At 38.7% G+C, this 17,890-nt stretch overlaps 1 protein-coding gene across 1 annotated transcript in view; it reads right to left on the reverse strand.

Moving 5' to 3' along the window:
* Positions 1-16,388, reverse strand: part of EEA1 (early endosome antigen 1) — a 164,022-nt gene extending 147,634 nt beyond the window's left edge. Inside the window, exons 1-2 of the mRNA XM_042815409.1 lie at positions 16,314-16,388; positions 3,025-3,221 (exon numbers count right to left, since the gene is read on the reverse strand). The gene's annotated coding sequence lies outside the window, so the exon portion shown is untranslated. The remainder of the gene's footprint in view (positions 1-3,024; positions 3,222-16,313) is intronic.
* Between the last annotated feature and the right edge of the window lie 1,502 nt (positions 16,389-17,890).

Consider the following 17,890-nt stretch of genomic DNA (forward strand, 5'->3'; position numbering starts at 1 on the left):
ACTATCAAAAACAAGCAAAACAAGAGCTGCACAAAAGAGATTAGAACATATCAACAGGGAAGACCAAACCATTTGCTCATCTTATGAAACCGTGGAACTGCATTTCTTCAATATTCCCATGTTTTTAGCCTTGTGTTTATAGAATTGGGGCAGTCGCTGATTTTGAGTTACTTAAAGAAAAAAACAAAACAAAACAAAAACCCACTAAATAAACAAAAAATTCCTGTTAGGTTCACCTGGCACATTATACATGGGGAAAAAAAAAAAAAAAAAAAAAAAAAAAAAAAAAAAAAGGTATCTTATTTCATCTCTACATTGGCAGACTTTATGTTAAAATCATCAAAAATTGTACAATTCCTTCCAAAAAAAACATAACTTATCCTGCTTGACTTATAAAGTGGAAAAAAAAAAAAAAGCCAACTTTCTTGTTTTTTCTTTTTTTTTTCTATTTTGTGGAAATGTTCTTGAATATATGACAATACAAAGCAATCTGAGCACTGACGTCTGCAGACGTGCTCTGACAATAAAATTAAGGCATGTGTATTTGAAGGAGCTAGGTGCCAGTGTATCTGCCCAGGTACTACTGAGAGGTGTAAGTGGATGAAAAGGAGCAGTTGCTGCAAGAAGTCCTCATCCTTTCTCTCAGCTACCGTTATCCCGCACTGCAGTTCCCATACCCTCAGTGGAACCAACATGGCTGTTGTGGGGCTGTCATGAAAAAAGAGTATCTGTAACTACTTTTCTTAGTTTTCTTAATCCAAATCAAGTAGAGTAAGGAAGATGTCATTTTCTGCTGGGAAGGACAAGATGAGATCTTTCATTAGGGTGAGTGCTGCTCTCAAGAAAAGCAGGCAAATCTTTCTACAGATCCAAAACAAGTCACAGACTTAATGCAAGAGCTCTTTGGCAAAAATCTCTGAATTTCTCCCAGTTAAGTCAATCTATTTGGTAATATCACAGTAAAAAATAATAGGAGCAAGCAGATCAGCTAGGGAATACAGCCAAAGGAATGAGGATAGGACAGCGTACGGTGTGATGAAAGATAAGAGATATCACTGCTCAAAGAAGCCTTTACTGTGGTGGCTGCAGAAATGTATGCATGAGTTTTCCTTGTACTGTTCTGACATAATTTGGTTCCCCTAGTGACACGTATTTTATGGGATGACTGTTTCTGATGATGAATTGGTGATGCTGGGGTGAGACAGAAGTTACTTGGTCCCTTACAGTTCAGAGCTTGGGGAGATTATCTTCCAGAGTAATCTTGTGATGTGCAATCCAGTTTAGCTGGATTAATAAAGGCTCAAACACAACATTCAAGAGTTTATCAGCTAAGCCAACAAAACCAATAAATCTCAATCTTTAGTAACATAATTTGATTCACTACCTGCTAAAATTAGTCAATTCCCTTGTGCTAGCTGGTACAAATACGAGGTCTGATCACCACGCTTCAGTGGACCCACTTGAGCCTAGTATCGTGTTTCCGACTCCTTACAAGCACAGAACTCCTGGGCAGAGACAGTCCTATAGACTGAAAGGGACTGAGTCTAATGCTAAGATCACTGTCAATCTTCCATACACACATGGGCAGTAACTTCAGTGCAGATTTTCAAGAGACAAAGTTCAAGATCTCCAGAGAGGTTCCAGGCTGCTGCTGGCTCACCGGTGTGCCTACATGTGGGTGCCAGCTCAGTTTGCCAAACCCTTATCAACTAATCTTTCAAATATACAGGGAATTTCTTGTAACACAAAAAATACATTGTTTTAGCATGCTGGCCTAATTTAGATAAGTTTTCATGGAATGGTGTGGAAATAATTGAGTAGTCCTTGTTGTCTTTGGTTTGTAGTTCTAATTGCAAAAATGTTTATGCACAACAGATAATATGTTCAGTATCTAAGAATCACATTAAGAATAAACACTAGTGACATTTTTCAAGATACATAATCTGCTCATTTATGAGACTCGTATGTCTAAAGAGGAGATTTTGATTATTTTAATACAGTCCTGTGGTGACTACTGTTGACTTTCCAGCAGGCAAATGGACAGCTTGACAGCTAAATACTTGAAGAGGTTTCATACTTAAGTATCTCCAAGATCTTAATTTTCCAAGTAAATCAGATCTTACATTTGGGTTAAGGCATATAATAATCCAAGTGATATGTTGGTAAAAGAAATATCTTTGTTAACATGTAGGAAGCAGCTGGAAAAATAATGTATTATCAACAAGAACTTGTAGTTTGGTCAATGCAAAATAAAGCCCTTGCAAAATGTTAACAAGACGTATATTCCAAGTACTTCTGTAGTTAAACTTCCTTTTTATGAACCTCCAACCCCTTCACCAAAGCAAACAAACAGCAAAATATATATATGCAATATATATATATTATATATATATGCAATATATATATATATGCAATATATTACTATTTAAGAATATAATTTTTTTAAACACCTGTCTTCAGAACATAGATTTCAAATTAGTGATCACTTTTCAAATACTTATAATTCTTACAGATAGATAAACTTATATCCATGCTGTCTCATCTTTCCAACTCCTTAACATAATGATAGCAGCCCATATGCCAACATCTCATAGACAATATCATCACAGCCTCCCTTAACCCTCAGAAAAATAAGAATAGCTAACTTTTCACTCAAATGTTTAATAGATGCCAGTCATTTAATCATCAGCCTAAGCATGTGCACATGAAATAAACATCTTCAGTCTGCAGACACATCTCAGGACAACAAGATACCTACCCTCTTCAGAAGTTATCTTGAAGAAGGAACTCAGAGATACCATTATACTTATGTCATTCCTAAGATATAAAGGTAGAACTGCCATCCAGGCTTGAATTGGGAATCATCTTGATGGGTTCTGTGACAAACTCAGATGGCACCCTCCTCCCATCAAACCTTTTCTGGAATGCTGCCCAACCAATGACAACTTTATAGACACCAAGAGGAACATCACATTCACAACTTACAAATACCACATATAGAAAAACTTAGGATAATATACTTACCTCCACAAACTGGCAGCCTTCCCTAATACCACAGTAAATGCGATCTAATTCCAGTGAACTGGTTATATGCCAAGTAAATACAGTGTAATGGCCAAAATGTGCATTGGGAATGGAAGGAGAAGAAGCCTCACAGCATGGCTGAATGCTTCCCATAATGTGCCTCATGTAACAAGTCATCATTTTCTTTTACAGAACATCTGAAAGAGAAAGGGAGAAAGTTTCGCTGCTAGTTGTTACAGATTTTTGCAGACAGTAATAACATCTCAGCATAGTAAGGATTAATACATACCATGTATGCATTGTTTGTACCTATTCCAAAATGAATACTTGCAATGAAGTAATGTTCTATTTAGTGAAATTTAAGCAAAATTTTACTAACCAAGCTTTACATGCTTCCTCAGTTAAAAAGGTAATGAAAACTTTGCAGCCAGCAGAACTGCAGCATGCAGCAGCACAAGAGTATCCTTAAATTTAAAACTGTTTGTCATCTACTTTGGAGAAAAAAAAGAAATTTAAGGTAAAACCTCCCAGCACTGTTGCCAGGGAGTTCGGATTGTTTTGTGGCACATCTGCAGAGTTGAGGGGTTTGGGTATAGTGATGATATTTGCAAAAGGGCAGCTCATGTATTACTTAAGACCTGTTTTTGCCCCTTGGTAGAGCTAATAGAACAGCATTGTTTAGTAGAAAAGTCCCTTTGGTGCCTAATAAACTACAGTGAGTTTAAAAATTATATAACTTCCAATTTGAGGCTGCATTTTCACTTGCTCTATGAGAAAGACTTAATCTGAGCTACTTCTTCGACTGTGCTACAGAACTGTATTTAAATCATTACAGAAGAGCACAAGATTGGTATACTTGAGGCAGAAAATGGGGAGGCTGCACACATCCATACTCAGCTCACTAAAATTTGAAGTCCTCTCAAGAAGTATTGGTTTCTCTCCTCTGACACTACAGGAAGTTCAGTAATTAGCATGCTGCTGGTCCCAGCTGTTGTGTTAACTGGAAGTTTTAAATTAGACTAGATGGAAAATATACCGAGGTAAACAAGATACCTTGAAATTGCCAGGAGATGTAGGTTCAATGATCTATTAGATGTTAATGATTGAAGGGACCTATAATTAACAACGATAGCATTGCAAAGTATTTGAATGTTCCATTGCTGCGGGACACATCACAGACACCAAGTATTAATTATGACTTTTTAAATTCATCTGTCCTCAGTGACCCATTGTAGCTTCACTGAGGAGCACATCTTTGAGGGCGTCCTCGACTTCATCATGTGCTCAGTCTCTCACGGAATGCACTGGCATCATTTCCTTCCTACAGCAGAGTTCAATTTATGTTTTTCAAAGCCACCTCTTCTCAGTTGGCAGTAACTGACAAGCCTTGCACTGGGTAATTTTGTTCACTGGATATGCCCTTCCAGGACAGTTTTCACTTGGAATCTTTCCAGGGATGTGTCATCTCAAGTTTGTTTTACTTGGATAACTATTAAAATCTCATCAGCACAGCACTTTTTTGCCCCCCTATATTTAATTAAAGTTGTGCACTATAACAGAATCCTATCAGTTCAAAAGAAAAGAGAACCTGATCAACCACCATGGAGCAACATTATCTGCTGGGCTACAGAAGGTTAATTAGGAGTAAGATGACCAATGCTTTTAACCAAGTAAGTAATAAAGAATTTGAGCAATCAGTATGACCAGAGCACAGTTTCAAGCCCACATAGGCAAACTGGTATAGACCTCTCCATGAATGTCAGTGGCTGACTGGACCTGATGTAAGAAGAAAGACTGAAGTTCCCACAAAACCACACCATTTTAACAAACTGTCTTGGTTTTAAACAGTACCTTGCACACTGATCTCAATAAGAATAATGCCTTTACTTGATACATAAAGAAAAATGCTTTTCTGTCTCATTGTCACATCTCAGTTTCATGACATTTTGGCAGTGGAATTTTTCTCTACCCATTTTGAGAGTCACTTGTTTTGGTCAGCACTGAAGATCTCTCCCACCCAGTGACACAGCTAATTGCATAGGGTTCCTAGAGCTGCACTGAGCAAAACTAATACGACCCTGAAGCTACAAGTAGGAGGTCATGCTTCTGCTGTTTATCTCCTACTAGCTCTGCTGCTCACCAAACCCTACCTTGATCTATTTTACTGCGTCAAAATGGCAGGGGGGAGAGATAGGGTTAGATAGTTTTCTCCTGTACTGTGTAGGAGGATATATCAGCTCTCAAAAGGGCCTGACAAAACTGAAGCCGCTGTCCAATGAATGAGCAAAGCACAGCTCAGATTATGTGCAAGACCTCCCCCTTCCCCAAAAGTAAAGTGGTGCCTCCTCCTGCCTGCTTTTCTGTTTGCATTATTTTTAACCTTATCTGGTTCCCTGACTCAGTTCACAATCCCCAAACAGTTGTGTCAACAACTGAGTGAATGACAGCCTGAGTGTAGAATTTCTTCAGCTTGTTTCTCTCTAAAGGCCACATGTAGCCTGAGCAGTATTTTGCTTCAGGCAAGTCTACCATGTTCATTTAAGTGAAGACTAAGTGTGGAGGTGTTACCAGCCTAAGGAAGATAAGAATCTGGTGCATTTACCTTGTAGTTAAGTTTATATTAATCCACTACACACATTACAATTGATGAGCAGCTAAGCTTGTGATATATTTCAAAATCACAGTTCTCAAGTTTGTCTTTTCACTTTTAAGGTTTAGTTTCTACATAACGTTGAAGTAAGCTTCTGTTCCTTACTATCACTGAAGTTTCACAACTACTCTCTACAGATATAGAGTAAAAGTTTTGCACTAAAGAAGCTATGATAATTCAGACAGTTTCATAAATCATCCCAGAAAAAAGGCAAATCTGAGCGGCAGGAAAGGACTCAGTTTGGCAATGAGCCAGCCCCTTCACTTGCTTGAGAAAAATTTGGCTTCAGGGATACATTTCAGAAAAACACTTTCAACTATCACAGAATTACGGAATTATTAATTTTGGAAAACACCTTCAGGATCATCAAGTCCAACCATCTCATTGCTAACCCATCTTTCTTAAATACCCCCAGAGATGGAGATTCTACCACATCCCTGAGAAGCTCACTCCATTGCTTGACCACCCTCTCTGTGAAGAAGTTCTTCACAATATCCAATCTAAACATCCCCTTGCACAGCTTGAGACCACCTCCTCACATTTGATCACTTCTCACCTGAGAAAAGAGACTGATAGAACATTATGTTGTGATATCTTGCTATTATGAAATATGAGCTAAGTTTACTACTGTGATTAGGTTGATCATCAAAACTGCAGAAAAATAATGAGAGCCATTTATCTTGACTAGGATCTTCTGTGACTACATTAGTTCAGAAAGGGAAGTTTCTGCCAGCTGAGTTTGGGTGGCTACTCAGCTGATGTTTAGGAGAATGCCTCAAAGGCCAGCTACCAGGACACCAGCTGTACATTGTGTGAAACCTCTTTCTCCACTGGACTTAAAAACTCTGTGGACTGGCTAGACACAGATCACAACTTGATACTGACATGTAGTTAACTGTTAGTGTTCTGCCTTTGTCATGTATTTGTCTGTTTCCAAACGCAACTAAGAGCTCCTTTGATTCCTTTTATTTCACCATTAAATCTTGCCCAATGTTAAGAAAAACTTTACGTTAGTTTAAGAAATACTGGAAAATTCCATTCCCAGGGTGAAACCAGTCACCCTGTGGATCATGGACACAGCAAGTTCAGCAAAAACAAATGCCTCTACTTAACATTCCTAAGCTGTTCATCTTCCACTGAGTTCCACGGCAGGAAGGATTTTCTTCCTTCATAAGCAGTGGAACAGCAAGGAAGAGACCTAAAGGTGAGACTCCCTTTAGATCTCTTTACAGTGGGTTGTGGCATCTCTAATCCATGGAAATAAAGAAGCTATCTTCTCTATAAAAAAATGTCCAATGCATTTAAAGATCACTATATTCTTTTAATACCAAAACAGTAATTTCATTTATTTGAAGTACTCCCACTTAAATTTTTATTTCCCCAACTCTAAAGACCCATAATTTTTTTAAAAAAGAACAAAAGTAATGATCTGAGATTGGCAAGCAGCAAGTCAAAGCTTCATCTAAGTTCTATTGCTACATTTCTCTCATCACTTATTATTTGAGCTGCAAAATATGAATATGCCCAAATCCACTGCTAAACTAAATCAGCTGATAAGTATGACGCAGTACCCACCTAACAGAAATAGGGTACTTTCAAATGATCCTTTGTAATGCAGGCTGAGCATGCTAAAACTGAGTGGTTTGGCTATATAAAAATTCTCAAGCAAGTCTGACTGCTTGAAAATTTTCACATAAAGGCTAGTACAAACAAACAGTTTGGGAAGTAACAATACACACTAACATCATGCAAGATCTTCAGTCACCTCCATCTGTGCCAGCCAAGCTCCAAAGGAGAAGCAGCAGCTGAGGTAAAGATGTCACTCAACACAGTGACCAAAATGCAGATCAATTATCAGACCTTACATGACACTTACATTTTATCCTTCCAGTGTTTCAGTGATTTTAATGAGTCTTCTCAAAACATGAGAAAATTTCTGGGCTATACATAACTATATAGCTCCAGAAGTGCTTACCTTTCAGGGCAGTACTGCTGATTCTCTCTATTCCTGTCCTTATCCCATCCCACCTTTGTCTTTGTTAAGCAATAAATTTGTCCAATAAAACTCCTTTCTGCTGGGCAGTTCTGTGGACTTTTTGATCAGATTTGAAAACGTTGTAAGCGCAATCCTCAGCTCTCACAAGACTTTCCCTCACTAAATTACTGCCATACCAGGAACATGTTAGATCTGTTTATTCAAGTGACATTGAAGGATTAGCCACCATACATGAAAAGGTGGTCATACTATTTTAGAACCAGCTTCAGTTTTGCTTTGTCAGAAATTCACAAAAAACCTTATCAAAAATCACATTATTCCTGCTCTAACTGAAGATAGCAATGTTTCCACAAGGGCAAAGTTTAGATGGACAAAGAGATAAAAATATAAGGTCACTTCAGTGAGGCAGTCTGAGCTGGAATGTACATTTTGAACAAAGTAGTCAGACTGTGTACAAGGTTTTCCTCTCAGTTCTGTGCAGCATTTCCAATAGAGAAAACCAGCCTTGTGGCTAAACCAGAGATGACACAGGGCATTTATTTCTGGCTTGCATACAGATTTGTTGTGACCTTGATCAAGTAGTTTAACCTCTGCATTTTTTTTTACTTGTATACAAGGATGATCAGCATCTCTTACTTCATAGGTTTAATTCATGGATTCTTGTAAAGAGCCTTGAGATTCTTGGCTGCATGTTGCTATAGAAACAAGAAGCAAAACTACAACACAATCACATATGATACTTTTATGACCCCTGGAGTAATCAAGTACTTCAGTCTTTCATTTTAATATGCAGTGGTGCTGACATTAAGAGTGGAATAATAGCAATGTTCTATTTCATCCATTTTTGAAGATGGCGAATAGCAGTGTAAACATTACACCCACTCAATATTTTGACCTCAAAAGTGTGCTTTAGTTTAATTTTCAAACTCAGATACATATATGAGGTAGATACAGGAAAAACTGGATAAAGAAAACTCACATCTACATGCCCTTTAACAAAAGTCCAGGTGTGCACATGTACAGACCATATGGGCATGGTGGATCATGCTGGCCATCAACATTTATCCCATCTGCTCTTATCACAGTACAGCTGCTAAGCACTTCTCAAGCAAGTTCAGATATAACCCTCTGCAAAAGCAGGCGACTGAGTTTTTAGGCAGCATAAGAGATGCACACAGGCTTAGCAAAGTGCTATCTAGTGCCTTCAAGAAGTGGGTGAGGGGTTAATTCAGCTTCATGTTTCTCAGTAGACCAGCCCACTCAGGCACAGTGCAGGCACAAACACAGCTGAAGTCAGGGTGTAACCTGCTGTGATACAAGCCAATGGAAGTTCCATGGTTAAATGGCCAGCTCAGAATCAAAGAAAACTGCAGCAAATCTCCCACATAGCTCACTGCCCAACCAGTCCAATCTTGTTCTCCACAAACAGAACTGGCAATGGCATCAGTGGGAGGGCCACGTATTTAGAAGAGACCTATCAAGCTGAAATCGTGGCACATGGAGACAGTTCTGCACAGTGCAGGTGGTTGCATGTGCCATTCATGGTCTGTGCAACAAGCATGTGAATCATTTTGTTTCAGAAACATATTTTAAATAGTTGGAAATGACAACTAAGCAACATTATTAGCTGTTGCACCTCCTCAAAATTTGATACTGATAGAACTATAAAAAGTTTTACTTAATCCTTGCAAATTAGCACACATACATTTTAATATCACATTTGCTTTTATATGTTGACATTTATGATAAGATTTCTATTAATAAAGTTTGTTTACTGACAGGCTTTTTGCTGCTCCTTCCCTGGCCACCACCAATAGATGCAGCCCATTTAAACACTGTGAGTTGTGAAGTACCCATGCTTTAAGCCAGTTTATCATCACATGACTTAAATTACTGACATAAAAGGCAGTAGAGAACCTACACGGTGAAAGAGTTTAAGCATGAAGGAATTTATTCAGTGAATCATCTCTCCTGGTGCACATTCATCCACACACTGTCAAGATGAACAAGGTGCATCTGTAGCAAAAGGAGCCAAGTGAAGGGACACTGTATGTCATCATGTTATGTCACAGTCAGCAAGCATTCTGTATTGCTGAAAACCAGTTTCTAAATCAAGACCATCATGAAGTACTAGATTCTAAAGTATGCCTTGAAATTTTCCTATTACTGTGAAGAAATAATTTTTTTTGTTGGTTTTTTTTTTCCCAATTGTGCTGTATTTTATTACAATATTTATTGGAAATTTTCGAATTGTTTTTAATTCTATTTAAAAAAACAAAAAACAAAAACAACTACCACGCATAAAACATCTTGCACCAAGCCTTTGTATTTGCTCTACAGTGCTGCAACACTAGTGTTCGACCTAATGCATATTTTTCTTAGATTAGGCCAACTAAACCTTGGCTGCAGTTTCTGGACATCACACACAGCTGGCTCCCTGTGGGCTCCATGATACACTTAAAGAGCTCACTACAGATCATTTTCTTCCAGACCCTCATCAAAATGTTCATTTGGAATACCCCATTGATGACAGAGACCATAAACGTTAGATAAGTCTTATAAAAAGACTTTTTGCAAAAGCTAATCTCAGTCTGACAAGGCCAACTCTTTGTATTGTTCAGTCTTTCTGCCAACACTCATGTTTGCACAAAATGATGACCTTCAGTACTATTGCTAAGGAACATTGCGAATGACAGGTTAGCAGCCAACTCCTACTGATTGGCATGGGACATCAGGCTCAGCTGGCCAACTACTGCCTGCTTAGTTAACACATTTGGAGTATTGCGTGAGATTTCCATGGCTGTGGAACAGCATTCTTATGAATCAGCAAACATAGGGAAATACCTGTATAGATATCCTATGTATAAAGTCAATATCGGTCACTTTTTTCAGGTAGCATCTCTTTGTTTCCTTTTGTGATTTGAGTTAGACTGGTTTGTAAGATGACATTAGGGAAATAAGGCCCATTTAAGCAGCTACTGCTGATTGCTTTCCTACCACCAAGAGAAAAAGCAAGGCAGAGTCAGAACCTGGGTCCTTCTTATTCAATCTTACATAAGAAAGGAGGAATGTGGTAAATGAAAAGAGTCTACAAGCTCTCCCTCTTGGGATTTTGCCAGGTATCTCTCACACATTACCTGTCAGTGGAAAGACCAACAAACAGAAATGTTATAACTTGGCTCTCCCTGCTTCCATTCCCTCCTGGAGAGACTGCCCATTACCACTGCAGAGGTTGCCTCTAAGTGAATAACCACATGCTTTTAGCACAGTCCTGCTAGTTCAGAAACCACCAATATTGTCAAGTGAGAGTTTACTGGATTGACTTGAGGCACTAGAACGAATTCAAGGCATAACAATTTGAACACAAATGAAAAATAAACAAAACAGTCTTTCCTGTACAAGACCAGGGCCAAAGGATTGCTAGAAATATAATGCATCGGTTTCTTATACATATCAGCCATCAAAATGCGAGTATAGAGTGCCACTGTTCCACTTTGGAAAAGTGCAGAAACAACATCACATCCTTACAGCACGTAATTGTTAACTCAAGCTTAAGTAGGACAGCTTTGGAGACATTTTCTTCCTTACTCATGGCAGAGATTCCACATCTTCATAGTAGAGTTAATGTCATGAAAAAGGATGCAAGGTATCTGCTATGCAAAGACATTTAATGGAAAGGTGCAAATGAAGCAGAATCAACTTCTGTCTCTGTCCTCTTTCTCCCTGTAGAAGTGCCAGTATTACCGTCAGCTGTCTGAGGTAGATTAGCTGCATAAAAAAGTGTAACCAGAATAGAAAGCCTTAGTCCACGATTCACATCAGTCAAGCCTGAACTGATCAAGAATACAAGAAGATGGCACCTAATGAAAGCAACTTATCTTGACCCATATAATAAATCATAGAATCATAGAACGGGTTGGAAGGGACCCCAAGGATCATCAAGTTCCAACCTCTTGCCACAGGCAGGGCCACCAACCTCCAGATCTGGTACTAGACCAGGCTGCCCAGCGCTATATCCAACCTGGTCTTGAACACCTCCAGAGATAGGGCATCCACAGCCTCTCTGGGCAGTCTGTTCCAGCATCTCACCATTCTCTCTATGAATAGCTTCCTCCTGACATCTAATCTAAACCTTCCCTCCATGAGCTTAAAACCATTCCACCTTGTCCTATCACTATCTACCCTGGTTAAAAAATAAAAAAAAAAAAAAAAGTTGATTCCCTTCTTCCTGTTTATAATTCTCTTTTAAATACTGGAAGGCTGCAGTGAAGTCTCCTTGCAGCCTTTCCTTCTTCAGGCTGGACAAGCCCAGATCCCTCAACCTGTCTTCATCATAGAGGAGGTGCTCCAGCCCTCTGATCATCTTTGTGGCCCTCCTCTGGGCCCTCTCCAACAGCTCCACATCTTTCCTGCACTGGGGGCTTGAGACCTGAAGGTACCACAAAGGTACCATAAAGATACAATGCAGAATACCATAGTGCCTGTTTCTTTAAATACTTCACCCATGCAGTGCGGTCAGCCCTGGAGAACCTCTAGTTACTGGAGGAAGCACTTGTTCCCACACCCAGACATTCTTTGGCTCCCAAGACTGCTAATTAGCACATCAACCCAGGATAACAGCTATAGGCTAGTCCAAGAGAAACAACTATAGAAAGGCTTTACAAAAAACCTTTAAATGTTAATGGCCTCAGATTATTTCAGCTTTTAGGGTTTTGCTCAGCTTGCCGTGTCTACTGCACTTCTTCTGTCTTTAGACTTCTTATGGCCTGGCCTGAAGTTCAGGCTTTTTAAGATTTCATGATAGCTGTCACATAATGAAGCACTTCATTGTCCAAGCAATGAAAACTAGCAAAGCTGTGGTTATTGCCCGTCATATGCTGAAGGTACAACAGCAATAGAAATAACAAAGAAAGAATATGCTTTGAAGAAAAACAATGCCTGTTAAAACTTGACTTGCAGTAAGCCAAGCCTTATATTGTTACAGGAACAGCTGCTGAGAACTTCAGTGCCTCCACATTTCCTCTGTGAAACTCAGAGAGAACATGGGCTATTCCAGCTCTAGATCTTCTGTGCCTTTGATGACAGGTACAGCTCACAATTTTAGCTTGGGTACATTGATCAAGAGGTCAGTCATCACATCAGCACTGCTGAGTGTACTAATTAGCATGTTCAAATGGTCACTGTGTCTTATTGCCTAATTATTTCATAACTGGGGGTCATGTTCTGCACCAAATCCGAACACTCTCAATGACTTCATTATTTTTCATTATTTTATTCATCTAACCTATAAATGTTTTGGAGAACACAGTGGTTCTTTCAAAGGTCTGCATATTTGCCTTGATTACGCACTGAAGCTGTACTTACACATGTATCTCTTGCAGAATTCATTCATGAGGAAAACCATACAAGTTCACAAGTTAATCATTTTCCTGAATGTCAGAAGCCAGGGCAGATCAGGATGTACACTGTGTTGGTAGAGCTGTAAACCAGGCTGCTTTAGTATTAATAGTAAACTTCCCAGCCTCAGTAGGATTTTTAATAGTTTTTGCAGCAAGTTAAAAAGTAGCCATGGGTATTTCTCATAAGTAATTGCAAAGCACAGGAAATGGGCACAATGAAGTGAAAATGGCTCGAGTTTTCAGAAGAAAAATCAACTGTCCAGGGTTTCCTGATTGAGTAGAATAGACATTTTTTCCACAGTAAGAAAAGGCAGGGATTTCAAGAATCCAGTGATCAGCTCCTGTTAGATCCCATATGTTCCAAATACACGTGTTGTAAGATTTTGTTCCAGCTGCCAGCTGTAGATTGTGGCTTACTAGTTCACATTACATGCATTCAAGCTTCAGCTACAGAATCAATGACACCAAAAAAGCAAGACTCAGCAGCACAGACCAGTATGGCACTGTATACTTTAGCTGCTCCACTTCACCACATGACTGACAAACAAAACCCACCTTGTGAACCAGCTGCTCACACATTCTGCCATCCTGGTTCTAGGTACAGCAGATTTGGCAAGGAGAACAGGAACATCTGAGACATAGGCTATTCTGAGAAGACAGATTTTTTTTTCCAAGCATCTTAGGTAGAAAGCAGTGAGATTCTTGCAGCAACTATTCAGACACTGCAGTCCCTACATTAGCCCCTGTTGATAGCCAGGAGAAAGAAATCATTCTTCTGGGCTTCTATTTCATCAGAAAGTTGTATTCTTTCATCATTCCCAACAACTCTTGTTTTCCCTTGGTTAAAAATTATGAGATTCAAGGCAAGTGAAAGCCACCCAACATTCTGCCTCTCCTGTCTGCCCCTCCAACTTTCTCATCTTCCCTCATCCTCAATTTTGCTTCTCATGGTTCTTTACGAAGTGCAAGCAGAAAGTAGGTCAGAGACAAACTGGCACTGTCAGATGACTAGTTTCAAGTCACGGACACGTTGTTGTCTCTGTCGTACCATAGGAAGTTGTTATTACAAATCCTTCAAAGTTTGTTTTAGCTTGAAATGCTATTAGACTTACTCAACTGGCAAAAGAGAAGGCTTTCCACAGGAATTTCATCTGGTTAAGTCAACAGAGCTCTGCCTGCAGAACACAGCTTCCAAACATGAGACTTTATTTTATATTATTAATTCTTCACCTTTTCCTGTTTATAATGAAAACACTGTGAAATACCCAAACAACTTAACAACTGGTAACTCCCACCTTTGCCCACATGCTCCAGCCCCCACCAGAGAGTTAACAGTGGCAAGCAATATATTCTAACAGAAGCATAATTTTAACTTACAATGGTCCTTCAAACTTCTGTAGAATTTCCAAGTGTTCACAGCTTCAGTGAATTAACAGCAAGAAAAACAGTGTCCGCTCAATTAGTTCTGCGGCCAAGTAAGGCCAGAATGACAGCTTTGATGGTTTGACGTCAAATCACCTCCAGCTGCCTTCTGCCTCCAGATTCCAATCACACATCAGAAACGTGGTGCAGTAAATAAATGTAGGCTGGTACTTTGTTAGACTGTACCATTACTTATTACAGCAGCAACCTCAAGTAGCGCTTTAAGTCTAATCAGAGAAAATCCCTATTCAGGTTCATTGGTCTAAATAAAAAGGTACTACTTCCTCTTGTTCTCAAAATAAATAAATAAAATCAAAACCAAAAGCAAATAATCCACAGCCACAGCAGGGTGTAATTGTGGAGAAAAGAAAGCTCAGCCTGGCCAGAAATATATCACAGGTGAGATCTTACTAAAAGTCCACAGCTAGAGGGGACAGTGGGACCAAAGCTTAACTCTACATTCTTTTTGTGTTGCTCAGTGAAAATAACAGACTTTAAGTTGGATGAAACAAACACCCATATAGAGTACTGGACCTCTTCCATCCATATTCCATTTTTGATTTTAGAGTATAGATGATACAGGGTCTTAACTCTTAAATTTCTTTAAGAAAATATTTAGTAACCAAATGTTGCTGTCACAAACATCATTAACTCTTGGATTCAAGTGACTGATAGGTCCAAGTAAAGTGGTAAAATTGAGTACCACATCTGAGATAAACAGCTCCAGTATCATTATGCTGCTATGGGCTTCCTTTGAAACAGCAATTTACAAGTGTTCTGGCTCATAAACTAATGGCACACAATATCTTTTGCATCTTATGATGTATCATAATATAAATACTTTTAGTTCATTTCATTTGTGATAGTTCAGTGTGAGATTATCAACACTACTTAGGGTTATCCTCAAAAATTCTTTGGTTACCTGATAAAACCCTGTTCAGAGAACAAGGTTAAACAGAAAAGTCAGCAAGAGACTTTTCAATTTCATAAGGTCATCCCTGCAAATTAGACTATTAGTCATGTGCCTTAAGCAGCTCTTAAACTTTAGGTTAATAGTTTTTCAATAATGTTCATTTAGTGCTTCCTTTCTGAACACAAGTTCACTATTCCAAGGCAACAAATGTAATAGTCGGATCACTTTAGAAAGCATATTGCTAATGGCAAGAAAGTCAGCAAGTGCCACGGTTGTGTAGTTAACAGTTTATTCATTTTGCAGCAATCATCAGTCCTACACATGTACCTCAAAACTTAGCCCAGTCTTCTTTTTCTAACCACTGGGGTAAGTGGTATTGATTCGCTGAAATTTAATTTCAGTGTTCAAGAACATCTATTTTAGGTCATACAAATTGAAACTTGGACTTTCTTACATGAAACTGGTCTCCTTTCCATGAAATTCCAGATTCACATAATCACAAAACATGAACTATGTCAGTACATTTGATGATGATTCTTGCCAACTTTGCTTTCCAAATTCATTTTCCCATTTTCATAGTCTGAAAATCAACAGTAACTCAAAATTAAGCAGAGGTAAGGATGGCAATAACATTAGTGACAGATATTCACCTCCTTGTTAACTAATTTTAAGGGCTATAAAAGAGCAGCAGCCTGCAGGAGAGTTATTTATCCATAAGATCCATTGTTAGAAATCTTTTCTGTCTGCTGCCAGCTACAGTTCCCTTGGCACTGCTGATTGCATAAGTCACTTGGAAAATGACATCAGATCTTCACCATCAGAAAGCAGTGGTGTTAAGCAATAGCTGACCACTGAGTTCAAATATATACAAGAGGTCACTGTTATACTACTGTTATTCAAATTTCTTACCTCCAGACAGAATCCTCTGATACAGATAAGACAGTATCAATTTACAGTGGCTGGTTATTCAGCTCAAGCCAGGGACTGAAAGAGAAAACAAAGATAACACTCTTGTAAATACAGTCATTTCAAAAATGCAACTCTTTTAGGCTCTTTTGTTTCTTGATCCTTTCACCAAGTCTTTCAACTGACTCAAAAGTTGACCACCACTGACACTGTCATCACATTTTGCATTGAAATACTAACATTCTGTTTTGGGGGTGGGGGAATGAAGAATTGAAAACATTTTTGAAAGAGAGTTTTTAAATCAATTTCAACTGTTTCAACAGAGAGTTCACATAAAGAATTCAGAAGAAAAAGCAAATAGCATAGAAAAGATGGGAAAAGAATGTTTAATAACCAGGAGTTCATGTTGTAATATATTGATATAACAATAGGTAGGCTAACTAGCTCATACAAATCTGGATTTTCTAAGCATTAAGACTTGACAGGAGTGAGGAAAAGTGTTACTGTTTTTCATAAAATATCCCTTTAATCTAGGCCTTGCTTCACCAAAAATACATTTTCATGAGTATATCCAATGCTACACTGTTGATAAAGAAAGAGTGAGCAGAAGTAATAAAACTTCTCCATGTGGCAGAATAGAAGACTTGAAATGGGCACGTATCAAACCCAGTTCTAAGTACTAATGAGACTTCAAACTGGTACCAAGTTCAAGGGATTTGTCTCAGTGACAAATTCTTGGCTGCATGCTGTATAGAATTTAATGTTGAAACATACAGTTTTAATGTTTATGTCTCAAAACAAGATGTAACTTTCATAAAAGAGAGCTCAAATCAGGGTGCCTATACTCAGATACTGTTTTCAAAATGCACATAGAAACGTCCTTGAATGTCTGTTATGCAACCTGCTTGTAGAGATTTCCCTGTATTGCCACAATAACTCAATACATTATCAGGGAAGAAAAGGCTTTATTTGGTCATAAATATTCCATCCTATTGCACAGTGCTAATTCTTGCTGACTTCTGCTTGGAAAAAGAATTGAATCATAGAGGCTGGAAGGAACCTCTGGGGATCATCTAGTCAAACTCTGCTAAAGCAAGTTCCCTACATTAGGTCACGCAGGAAAGCACCCAGGTGGGGTCTGAATAGCTCCAGAAAAGGACACTCCACAATCTCTCCAGCTCCTGTAGAGGAATAGAGGAACTTCGTTGCCTCTATTATTCTCCAATAGAAGGTTTCTTCTGGAGTCTACCCAGTCACTGCAATGGAAATGTGTAGGTAGAATGTTGTCCTGCACACATTATGCAAAAACACAAAAAATTATTTTTGACAAGTCTCAAAATGTCTGTTCCACAATTGTAACAAACCTGCTGATGGCTTTAAGAGTTCAATTATGCAGTACTGTGTCGAGTAACAGAAAGCCCCATACTTTACCACCAGCAATTGGAAGACATCCCTTTCTCTCCTAAACTCTTTGACAACAGGTCCCTTCTCTTCCTGATCCACTCAGCTTCTATGGGAGGAATTGAGTAACACTTGCTTGTTGTAAAATGCTGAAACACACCACAGAGTACAGTGTTGTG

This window comes from Centrocercus urophasianus, unplaced genomic scaffold (genome assembly GCF_019232065.1).
Source record: "Centrocercus urophasianus isolate 14NV4802_14NV808 unplaced genomic scaffold, USGS_Curo_1.0 seq_15, whole genome shotgun sequence".
Taxonomy (NCBI): domain Eukaryota; kingdom Metazoa; phylum Chordata; class Aves; order Galliformes; family Phasianidae; genus Centrocercus; species Centrocercus urophasianus.